The following is a 12,481-nucleotide window of genomic DNA, read 5'->3' as shown; positions in this document are numbered from 1 at the left end:
AGAGGGACACAATCACATTGGGTAGTTTTGGGTTCAACTTTATGTTTCATTCAATAAAACAGTCCACATGTGGCTTCTTCAGCTGGTTATTGCTTTAACTGAAAATGTTTGCCAGAGGATGCCAAAGACAAATGAGAAGCAAAATCACAATTAGAGTCAACTTAACTTTGAACTTCTTTAGTTTATTTCATTAAAATAATTCACATTTGCTAATAATTCTCAGTACATAATGTTATTTGTCTCCTTTATAGTAGGGACCAAAACCAAAAAAAGTTATCTAATACTGTGGTTCCCAACCTTTCTTTGCTTGAAAAGTATCCTCTTGAGTGTTTTTCCACTCTCACAATGTGTTCATATTATTCTTATGAATTGTGTTTTGATGGCTAAAAGGGGGTAACGTCAGTATTTTACAAGAAATAAGCAGAGATTAGAGAAAAGTCTGAAAAATAAACAGAAGCTGTCTGAAACTCTCCTCTCTGCAGTACCACCTGCTCCACATGGTGGTACTGTAACAGCTCATAAAAGCAGCTGCACTTACTACAGACAAGTGGCCTCGATACCCTTGTGAGTGGAATTGAGATTCGGACATTTTATAAATATATTAGAAAAATATGGTGACACAAGTTACACAAGAATAAGTCTACTAAATCTGTGCTGGCAAATTCTACATGAAGTCTTACAAGCCCCACCGCCAGTTTTGATAAATGTAATAAAATACTATAAAATATGAAAAACATAAAAAAGTAAATGATTCTCTAAATTGAAAAGAATGAAAACAAATCTGTGAAAAAGGCTGGTTAAGGTTTCAGTACAGTATATTTAATATTTTGTCAGATCCGTGGTGTCTTCTGGTTGGTCTCATGTGTCCTTACCCAGCTTCCTGGTGACGTACAGCCCCTTTCCAGCTGATAACCCCAAAAAACCCTTCTAACTTTTTAGATTCTATCACTGTGTGAGCACATTATGTTTTGAGGTGAACACTCAAAGGAAAAGTCAAAGTCATGAGACCTGATTGCCGGGAAATGACACGTCTCAGTACGGTAGTCCTACACATCCCGTGCAGTTTGCCCTTTAACTCTCACTGCACAATAATTTAATTACACCAAAAAATTGTGAGGAGTCAGAACGCCTGAGGACACGGACTCGAGGACCTCTCAGCAGCCCTACAAAGCAGAGGCAAAGTCAAACAGGGAAGATACACATGTGAACAGCTCCGAAAAAAACGCACATATTTCTTGTTATAAATTGCATTCAGGAAATTTTTACTTTTCCAAACACAGATTAGAATATATAGATAAAGGGGAAGAAATAAAGATAATTAAATTAAGTACAGTTGAATTTTACATCCATGGTAATTAACTTTTTTGGTTTATCAAGGATGACACAAGTCATGCTAGAATAAGCCAATTGTAGTTATGATTTCATTTTAATGTTTACATGATGATTTAGATTACAGTACTAGGAAATTTTCAGGAAGTAATAGATATTAAATAAGTTTTTGTTCAAAGATGATTTTTGCTGTATTTCAGCAAATTTTCCCTACTTTCAGATACAACTTTGAATTAAATATTGAAACATATTTTTATCGTTTACAGGATAAGCCCCCAAGAAGGTCCTTCAAGCAAGGCATTCAACTTGTCTCTCAGGCACATTTTGAATCGCGATGTCTTGTTGAAAAAAAAAAAAAATTCCTACTGATGAAGCCATATCTAGCACTGGGTTAGTAGACCTAAACGTAGTATAAGGTACACATTAAAAAAAAAAAAAAAAAAGTGCCTGCAGCTTTCAAAACCAGGTGTGTTCAGGTGGCTCTCTTCCAAGAAGTCACCTGTAGACAAATCTTACTTGGCACGTGTCCTTATACATATGTTTTCACTGGTAAATTGTTGCCGACAAAAACTGCAGCTGTCGGTTGACAGGAGAAGTCGGCTTTTGTCCCCTCTGAGTGAACCCAAAGGCCCCATGGTTTCAAAAACTGTTTGTGAAATTGCATGCGGTAAAGCTGCCTTATCACTGTAAACTGCATATGTGCCTGTCAAGAAAGGTTGACAGGCGTAACAGGCATGGAAACTAAAGGGGGTTGAGTTGTTCAGTTGAGGCTAATGAGTGAAAAACCGAGTGGGCAGTTGAAAAAAAATTTGAAAAGCCATGGTTTTTTACTGGCAGGAACTGCATAGGTTTAAGCAAGTGATTGTACATTATACATCTACATGGCACTTGGATTGTGGGCTGTATCACTAATATTTTACACATCAACATATTCCCGCCCGCAGTTTTTTTCAAGAAAAAGCCCCCCATATTTTCACAAGAAGAACCATTGGGGGGTGGGGTAATGCACAGTGAAGACCTACTGAATTCAGTCACCCTGACCTGGAAAATACTAAAGACACACTGAAATGGCCAAGCTATCGAGAAGAATGAAGACTGGTGGCACGAGGACAACAGCACAACAGCTGACCTGCTTAGAAGTCTGATGAGAAGACGAGATGGGACGGAGGGTTCAGTGCTCACTTATTGTTGATGTTACTTCTTGTCATCCATCCTTTGTTCATCTCAACTAATCATGAATGCACAAAAGTTTGCTTTAGAAAGAAGCATGAGAGTTGGCAAGAGTTAATGTCTGTCAAAGCACAAAAGAAGATGACATTACCAGTCCATCAAGGTCAAGGCCGATGGAAGGGGGCAGAGCTAATCTGTTTTGGAGGGGGTGGGGGCAATATGCAACTAAAGACTCAGAGGAGAGGATGCACATTGACAATGGGCCAGTAACTGTGGGACAGTGTGCCTGTCAGGGGCCGCTCTCTGGAGGGTAGACCTCTCCATGTTAACATCTGTTCCACGAGCACAACATAATCCCCTTGTACTTAAAATTCATAGTTTCCTCCCTCTGCACAAACAAAGGTCCCCTCACTTAGACTGTTTGCTCTCTCTGGTCTTCGCAGTTGTTTAACTTGGCCTAAAAACCTGAGGTTTTGAGTTCATGTTGATTAAATGAGGGCAAACGATGACTTCTGAGTTATTAAAAACATAAATACTAGCATCTTCGTGAGAAAAAGTTTTCTTCATTAGGATCGTGGCTTGCGGGGTCATTTAGCTTATTTTTCAGTACTTTTTAATGTTTGCTTGTTTATATGAACCAAATCCCAGAGGTTACTACACATATTTTATTCTTCAAACTCGCCAAGCAATGCAATGCTGTGCTGTCTTTGTATTATCATAATGAGAGTACAGCTTATTTGAAGTGTCATCAGAACAATAGCTAGTGGGCTAATCTCGACTGGAGCTGAGGCAAAGCAGAGATTTGGTGTGCATTTGGGGGGGGGGGGGGGGGGCTACTTGGTGCACACATGGCACCGGGGTGAGCCTAATCACGGGCTCGCAGAAATCCTCACAAATGAGGAGGGGGATGGGGGCTGTCCCCGGGGTGGCTCATTTAGGCTTTGAAGAAAGCATTTTGCTCCCGTAACACAACCGGCCTTTGCCCAGACATGAAGGCTCATCTTTTGTTTTCTTTTTTGCGTTCTCTCCTCTGCGTGCATGCACAGCTGAGATAGCCAAGGGAGCGTCACCTCCTAGCTGCCCTGATACTTGGTTCAACTGGTTTATAATAAACTGGACAGCTTCATCCCTCCCATTTCCTTGCCCCTGCAGTTTTTGTGGATTAGTGGGCCTTTCCATTGTTCAGCCTGCCATGGAGCCAAAACAGTGTGTCACTCCTTTCCTTCCCCTTACAGTGTAGTCACAGAAAGATCTACAGTGTGTCCAAAATGTTACGTGGAATGTTTAAACAAACAGGTACACCCATCCATATCCACTTTCAATGGTTCACGATTCAAAGTCTAACTTCTCTAGGAACTTTTCTTTATTAACGTTCGCAGTACTTTGTGAAATAATCACCAAAAAATGATGGATAGGATAGATAGGAGCGATGACAGGGTCCAGTAGCTGCATGTCAGCAGAGCACAAGAAGATTGTTATTGGATATTAAAGTAGAATTAAAGGTCCACTGACTCACAGAAGGTCTGTTAGGCTATGTAATAACCTAATAATAATATAAATAATAAGAGGTAGTATAATAGATGTAAAGGGCATTGTAAAAATAATAATGATAACAATAGTACTTAAACCTGCAATACTTGTGGTGAGTGCAAAAAGCTGTAAACACTTTGACATATTATCACCTTGTGAAGTTTAGCAAATGTGTTAGCCAACACTTGTCTTTCTATACATCCATCAGACACAGAACAATATTAGCATTCATTTACAGTCATGTGTCTGGTCGAGTGATGAACTGAGCCCAGCATCCAGCCTCCTTCGAGCTGCGTATTGGTTTGGGGACAGCTGGCTTTTCCCGTTGTGCGCTGCGCATCTGTCGTGCGAAAGAACCACAACTTGCCTGCACGTCTAAGCCGGAGCTCTAGCCCGGCAGTGGCGTGTGTCCGCGGCAGAGAGCGCTCCTCCACTGGCCAACGGCGGCGCGCCCAGGGCAGCAGCGGCACCGGAGGGGGAACTCGCCTGTCCCGTCCCGAAACCTGCGGAAGGGTAGCGGAGAGGAGGCGGGGAGTGGGACTGCATGGGGCCGACTGCGTGGAGTGCGCGGCCACAGGGCTATTGCGATGCCGAACGGACAGCAGCTCCCCGTCCGCGACTTTTCCCATCTCCGATGAACCCCGCGGAACCAGCTCTTCTTTCGTTCTAACGAAGCGTCCGATCCCGAGACTCTCGTCTTGTTGGGGGAGAGGCGGATTTGTTTATTTGACTGACGGGTGCCGGCTGAGGCGCCCTGCGGACGGACAATAAGTGGGAGCCACCAGATCACAACAAAAGACTCAAGGTGAGAATCGTAGAATTAGTACGCGAACTGAGCTTTTTTTTCCTTAGTAAGTTCCTTAGTAAAACAGTAAAACAATATCCGGTTGTGTGATCACCTGTAACAGCGTTTCTGGCATCGCACGGTTCTACTTGTTATCATGCCCTTTTTTTCCCCCCTTTTTTTCTTTTTAATATTTTGCTCACTTCGCTCTTATTTGGTACTTGAAAAGATGCATTTTAACCACAATTCCTGTGGAGGAGCAAGTCCTCTGAGCTTGTTCATTACACCAGTCCAAAACATTTCATGTTCATTTGTTTGAGTATAAATGAATCCCCGCCTCCCATAAAATCACATATAGCCTGTTCTGTATGACTTTAACCTGACTTCTTTCAGACTGAGAGTCAGCTGGTTGTTGAGCTGTTGACATGTCAACATGTCAGGAATGTGTCGGTAGTGGAGTTGTTAATGGTGTTAAGGGTGATTGGGGCAGTTTCAACACACTGGCAGGGGAGTGTGGGCACTTGAGTGACAACCTGGAAGGCCTCTTCGTCTGAAAGGATGGGAGAAAAATAAGAGCCTGTATTTCTGATCTTTCTTTTTTAAAAGTAGAAATGACTCTCCTGCCTTTCTGGCTCTGCGGTCAGCTGGTCTGCTATCCTCTGTGTGAGTATCCTGTTTCCTGGACCAAACAAACAATGGCGAGGCGGCCATGCGCTATCCTGTATGGGTCCTCTGTCACCTCACACCATGAAAAATAGGACGGAAAAAAAAAAACAATCCCAAAATGAATACTTTTAAACAGAGCTGCGAAATACACATAAAAACTAATGCGGTCTGACGCTTTCTTCCTCAGTGTCATTTGTCTGTTGTGACACGCAGCAGGCCTGGCATGAGGAAACCCAGTGACAGGAGGCATGTGAGTGATATAGAACAAAGCCACAGCTCTGGTTTGTGCGGGTGACTATACTGAATCTGTGCCTCATGAGAGCAACATGTGCCGTCTCTTTCTCTTTCTCTCTTTCTGACCCACACACACACACGCACACAAACAAAATGCAAAGGCAGCGCTGCTTTGTGTTGACTTTAGTCTAGGGTGTTCAGCTGCTTTTAATGGGGTCAGCGCTTCCGATTCAATAAAGCTATTAACCCTCACAGAATATTCCAACGCTGCTGTTCGACACAGATAGCAGTCATTTGCCAACCAGGGGCCATTAACAACCTTATCCATATACAAGGGTAAACAAGATTAAACACCACATCCCTTCCACCTGGGGAGTGTGACCTTAGCGGATGATGCGTTCCCACCACCTATCTTCCAAGCCCCTGTTTTGTGTTAAAAGGTATTCATCAGCATTTTTTTTTTTTCCCACAAAGTCTTCATTATAACGCTCTCTGCACAGATTTGAATGAGCGCATTTTTCAGTTAGGATATGCGATACTGTTGTCAAGCAGGTTCATCTAATTCAACACTTACGCTAGAAAAGAAGGTCCTGCCAGACTAGTTCTGACAACAGATTTCCTCCACACAGAAAGATCAAACTCTTGGTCAAAGTCTGGTATGTGGCAGGTGAGAATCTAAATGGGAATCCTTGCATGTTAAATGAATACACTTTACATGTGCTGGTTTTGATCTGCAGGAAACAGTGTGAGTTAGCAATGTACATGTTTATTTTATAAAAAAAATCAACCTACATCAAGTCATGAAAGCTTTTAATTTTGGTGTCTGGTTGGTATTTCATGGGAGGAAAGTCTCTGGCATGTAGTTTGTTCAGAATCAAAGCAGAGGAGAGACGGACATTACAAAAAAATGAAACTTAACGGGGCTCCAGTGATTTAGTATTGCACCTCCATGAGGTCGGGTGACTCACAAGAGACAGATTCAGTCAGTCAGTGGGTAATGCAGCAGGGGTCGAGAAATCCTGACTGACTGAGTTAAGCACTAAAAACACTGCATCCTACAATATGACCCAGATGAGATCATCAGTGTGTGGTGTGGTGGAGTGTCCCCAAGCAAGACTATGCTACCTTTGCTGAACAGCAGCCACTGCTAAATTAGGTAAACAGTAGCTTTGCATTCTAGCTAAATGCTAAGCCACAAGTGGCTAACTGAATCAGTAGTGTGCGTTACGTAGCAAGACCTAAAATTTGCCGACATTAGTTAACATTGGCCACCGCAAGCTACTGGTCACACCAGACCAAGTAAGGCTGTAGCAGCAAATTCTGAATAGTGTATTTTGATTCAACTTTTCATTTGTAAGACGAAGAATGTGTTTTTTTCTCTCAAAAGTTTAATAGTTTCGCTTTAATTTACACCTTATCTAAGCAATAAGATGTCACATTACTCTTTCACAGGTGGTACCTAAGTGCAATGCCAAAAAAAAACACCAAATTTGAAAAACATGGTTTTTGTGGATTAGCACTTTAATAAATGTAAACAGGCTTGCTGCTGGAGGCCTAATTCAGGGCCAGACACTGGAGTCTTTTCTAGTTAATGTGTTTGTGGGTCAACAGTAATCTACAGGCTACCGTGGAAATCAATTCAGACCCCCAGTCCAGAGGGGACATCAGAGTGAAGAGGCTGTGTGTTTATTTAGTGAAAATGATTTGGTCCAGAAAACATTTATTCACAAATGTTGCAGTCCTATGTTTGCTTTAAATGTCCTCAGTGCATCTGGTGCCTTCTGTAAGATAATCACTGAAAACGCGGTTCACACTGAAAGTTGTGTCAACAGGAATCTGTCCCTCGCTGGCTGTGAACCAGCTCAGCAGTCGACAGACGCTACATCTCTTTTCCTTGTTTCAAGTTTGCTTTTGTCCCCTCAGACAGGACATCCTGAATAAAACAAAGAGTCTAGACCTTAGTTTCACAAGCAAACCACAGACATTGTGAAACATATCGCGTTCATTCTGTGTTTCAAAATTAACGATTCTTGTATACAAGAAATCCAACGTGCAAAGAGTTTGATGAGACAAAAATTACTGTTGTCTTTTGTTTGATTTCTGAAGGGATTTGGTTCTTTAAAGTGGTAATGTATGATGTTCTCTGTGTATTTCCCTTCAGAATAAAGCAGAAAAAAGTAACATCAGCCCTGGAGAGTAACTCTCAGCTGGTTGGGAATACCTCTGGGAGCCAGTTTCCATGTCATTTAGATGAAAGAGACTGCATTAAAACAAGCCCCAATCTGTTTAAGGACAGACGCTTGCCAGTTTGTGCACAAATTCCCCTCAAAATGCAGCGCCCAGGCTCACCTCCTTATGAATTATTTAAAGAATGGACACTAGGATGGATTTATAGGTTACCCATGTGTTTCAGTGGCTATTGACCCGGGCACTTCAGAGTAAAAGCACCCTGTCTCAGGGGAATTTTAGTGGGGAAATTAATCACAATTCCAACAGTGCATACGTTTTACCAGTACAACAACCAATAAAAATTAGGTAAAACAGTTAGTTGGTGATACATCATCATTTTCCCATTGTGAAGACAACTGTTTTAATGGGAATGCTGGACAGAAAGCAAATAGTAAACTATGTTTAACTTGTGTTTCATTAAATCCACACAGTAATGTCTCTCAAGTGTGAAAATTAAAATGCAGCTGCTTATATGTTAATGCCAAGAATAATTAATTATAATAAGTCTTTCAAATGATTTCCTACAAAACATACAGTATGTTATTTTGTAAACAATATTTCAAACTGAAGATGGTAAAATCAATATTCATAAGGAATATTTTAAGGATCCTGCGTTGCGTTTTAGCCCGTGACATCTCAATACAAAGCCGAAGTAAAACCAGAACTCCCGGGTGCTGTTCCAGAATCGCACTGACTTTTATCTACTAAAAATACATCCCTGCAACATATTCTTACTGATCAGTATGTCATGTGGTTCAGTCTATCTGTCTGGACAGGGATGGTACATTTTTTAAGAAACAATGTAATGCATTAATTTATGTATGTATGTCAAATTCCCATAAACCCGTCACTGTTCTGCGTTAAAGGTCACGTTCTTTAGCAGAGATTACAGCTAGAAAGTTGGCAAGATGACAGTCGCAGAAAGCATTTGTGGATATCATGTCAATCATTTATCTTAGAATAGGGACAGCAAACCCCAGGAACATGTTTGATGTTTTCAGAAAGACCAATGAAAGAAACATGTCAGCGAGAGACTGCGTTGAGACACAGAAGCACAGGTTATCACAAGCCCAAGATATCATTAGACAGATACATTTTCAGCTGCAGCGATTAGTCAATGAACTGATTAGTTGACAGACATGAATCTGCAACTATTGTGATAATCAATTAATCAATTAAGTCAGTTTTCAAGCAAAAATGCCAAATATTTGAATTTTACCGTTGGTCAGACAAAAGAAAACATTTCAAGACTTCACCCTCGGCTCTAGGAGTATTTTCTCATGTTTTATAGAGCAAGCAATTCATTGGTTAATCTAGAAAATAATTGGTGGATTAAGTGATAATAAACAGTCAACCTTTCACCAATCCTACTTTGCCCCACAATAACTGAAATTGTGTTCATTTTAAGGGGCCTCAGTTTATTGTATTGTTTATTGCTTGTTGTTGGCGAGCAGCATACTAAACGTACTAAACTCCCCATAAGTATTGTGGAGGCTGCATCTGACATCTTTTGTAACTGACAATTCCACAAGCACGCTTACTTCAGCCTTTGGCCAAGGTGTGCAGAAGTGAGAAGGCATTCAGGAACTGAACTCTTAAACTTCCTTTTTTCATTTTCCACACAACTACTTCTGTCACTTTTTGCATGTATAACCCAGTGCAACACTATGAATGGCTTTGGGGAGAGACTGAGCAAAAGTGTGCTCTGTTTTATCCTCGTCTTTACATTTCATCGCATCTCAATCCTTGCTATGATGGCGTTTGTCTTTTATATGTGTCCGTTTAAAGCATACTGAACCCTTAAATCTCCTGCTATGAGTTTTCACCTGCCACATTTACAGTATGTGAGGTTAAGAAAAAGGTATTATTAAAACAGAGTAGGAGAGTTTTTTAAGGAATGGAAAAGTAAATGCGTTTTTTTTTTGGATTTCTTAGTTTATCCAGCTCTCAGTATTCATAAGACTTCCGAAATCAGGATATCGGATGCTACTGCACAGGTTGATCGGTGAGATGTAGCAAGGAGCACCTTCCTCTTGGTGGGTTCATCCACCACCTGCGGCAGTGGAGGGGGGCCATGAACCCAACAGATGTATGCAGCGTTACACTCCAGAGCAGAATATCCCCCTCTTTGTTTGTGTTTGCCTCCTCCTCCTCCTCGTATGTCTCTCAGACTGGGATGTAATTGCTGTGAGGCTGAGAAAATGAAAATAACAACAAAGCAAAAGCAAAGCCCTCTACCACCTTTCTCTCTGTCTGTGCTGCTGTTGGCTCGTCTAGCAGATTTTGGAAAGAACAAGTGAGGGGTAGTCCTCGCCGTAATTATGCTGCCTGTGTGCCTCTCTCCATCCATCCATCCATCCATCCATCCCTATCGTGATCACTTTCCATTTCTTCCTATTTTCCTCTTGAATACACGTGACAAAGGTCACATGCACACACACACACACACACACACACACACACACACACACACACACACACACACACACACACACACACACACACACACACACACACACCAGGAGAGCTGTAAGGTGATTATGTAGAGGGGATGTTCCAAAGCCTGAATGGTAATGACCAGAATGAGACTCCCTGCACTGTGAGAGTGTCGAAGGTAAAGGAGGGGGAGGTGGACGGAAAGGGCCGGAGCTGCTATTATTACCCTCTCAGGCGCAAATAGAGAGGTGCATGGTGTCGAGTTTGAAAAAAACAACAACAACCGTGCTTGTACAGCAGACGTACCCCACAGCCTTAGATCCACAGTGATCAATATTGCTCAACGCTTAAAACCCCAAGTGAGTGTTTCACACGTTTAGTGCCAGAAGGGATAGAGGCATGTTAAAGAGACACACTTGAAACTTCTGTGAATATATGAGGCTCTGAGCCTCACAACCCCCCTCAAAGTAATTTCCTGTTTAGTTGCTGTGTAGGTTTTTTCATTTTTCAAACCTTGCTTCAATTAGTTAATTTAGTCTGGGTTGTACTGCCAGTGGATTTATAGTTATAAATATAGAGCTATTAATGTGCAGTGTTGTAGACAATGGAGATGGAGACTGTATATGTGCTTACCCACTAGAGCCTAGCATTCATCATTAATGGAGTGTTATGTGAGTCTCCTGTTTTACTGGGTTAATCCTGGAAACCAGCAACCCCCACCTAGACCGATACTCACACACACACACACACACACACACACACACATACACACTGTAGATCTATAGATCAGACACCGCTCACCCTCAAATGCGTATCCCCTGCAGTTTGGAAAGAAAGAAATCATCCAGCTGCAGTCACCTTCACCGCTGCAGCTTGGGATCAGGAGGAGGAGGAGAAGGGAGAGGCAAGGAAAGTCATTATCACCTGCCCCGAGGACCAAAACCGAGCATCCCGCCGGTCCACTCAGACAGGCCAGGCTGAACAATGTGACAGGGACAGAGAGCCGCGGAGAGAGACTGCACGTTAGCAGAAACATGGAGGAAAGATGTAGGTGCGTGGTAATACAATGACGAGGAAACCATGTGAAAGGAAACCCTATAATGCAATAGAAAAAGCTATCTTTGATCTAGAGGTCCTTTCAAAGTCGCATTGTGTTGCCAAGATGCTTGGCTTCTTCCTTTTGAAATACATTGGTTGTCCGGTATGAGTGTGTGTATACCCTTTCCCCTACTCTACCGTACTCTATTGTCACAGCAGCACACATGCCTCATTTAGCTGGATTGGTCACATTTACAGAAACGTGCTCCCTCAAGACAGCAATGAGTTGTGTTGTCCATCAGCAACATTAGCCCCTTTAGCTATAGTCTGTGGGCAGAAGTGAATGATGTCAGGACAGTGTGGCCCGGTAGCAAGCTGATATGGGGATGGTGTGCAGGGCACAGTTGTAACAGGTGTCAAGCACACTGGGACGAAAGATAACAGTGTATCGCCAGGGGACGGCAGTGGTCGGTTGGACAGGGTAAAATTAATGGTGGTGTTAGCGTGTGTGCAAATGCATTGATATACAGTAGAAATATTTCAAACCAGACTCGGTTTGGAAATGTTTACTTGACAGTGCTACTGAAAAGATTAGTTCATTAATTGACATGTCGATCAAGTGAAATCTAATGAATTTTGACATTTGACTAATCATTGAAGTCATTTTACTAGCAAATTGCTTGTTATGTTGCGTTGCCTGTTATGGTTCTAGCTTCTCAAATGTGAGGGTTTGCTTCTTTTTTCAGTTTTACTTAATTGTAAATTGAAAATACAGTAGCTGGTCAAACAAAATAAGTACTTTCAAGATGTTACCTTGGGCCATAGGAAATTGTGATGGACATTTGGTACTATTTTCTTACCTTTTATAGACTAAACGACTGGTCAAAAGAATAAACAATTGATTAATTCACGTTGAAAATATACAGCAGATTATTATTTTAAGGCAAATTGCAAATTATAATCACAGTTTAGACAAATTTTGAGTTTTGGAGAAATCAATAATTTTTTATTTTACGTTCTATGTAAATTTTTATTTTGATCGAACTCAAACTGATATGAAGCCAG

The 12,481-nt window shown here is 41.7% G+C and overlaps 1 protein-coding gene across 3 annotated transcripts in view; it reads left to right on the top strand.

The window, feature by feature from the left end:
• Positions 1-4,545: 4,545 nt before the first annotated feature.
• frmd4ba (FERM domain containing 4Ba) overlaps positions 4,546-12,481 on the top strand; it is a 43,017-nt gene continuing 35,081 nt past the window's right edge. For all 3 annotated transcript variants that reach the window (XM_040115463.1, XM_040115462.1, XM_040115460.1), the window contains exon 1: positions 4,546-4,834. The gene's annotated coding sequence lies outside the window, so the exon portion shown is untranslated. The remainder of the gene's footprint in view (positions 4,835-12,481) is intronic.

This window comes from Xiphias gladius, chromosome 21 (assembly GCF_016859285.1).
Source record: "Xiphias gladius isolate SHS-SW01 ecotype Sanya breed wild chromosome 21, ASM1685928v1, whole genome shotgun sequence".
Classification (NCBI taxonomy): Eukaryota; Metazoa; Chordata; class Actinopteri; order Istiophoriformes; family Xiphiidae; genus Xiphias; species Xiphias gladius.
The sequence above is the reverse complement of the archived record's forward strand: the minus strand, read 5'-3'. Positions and strand labels throughout refer to the sequence as shown.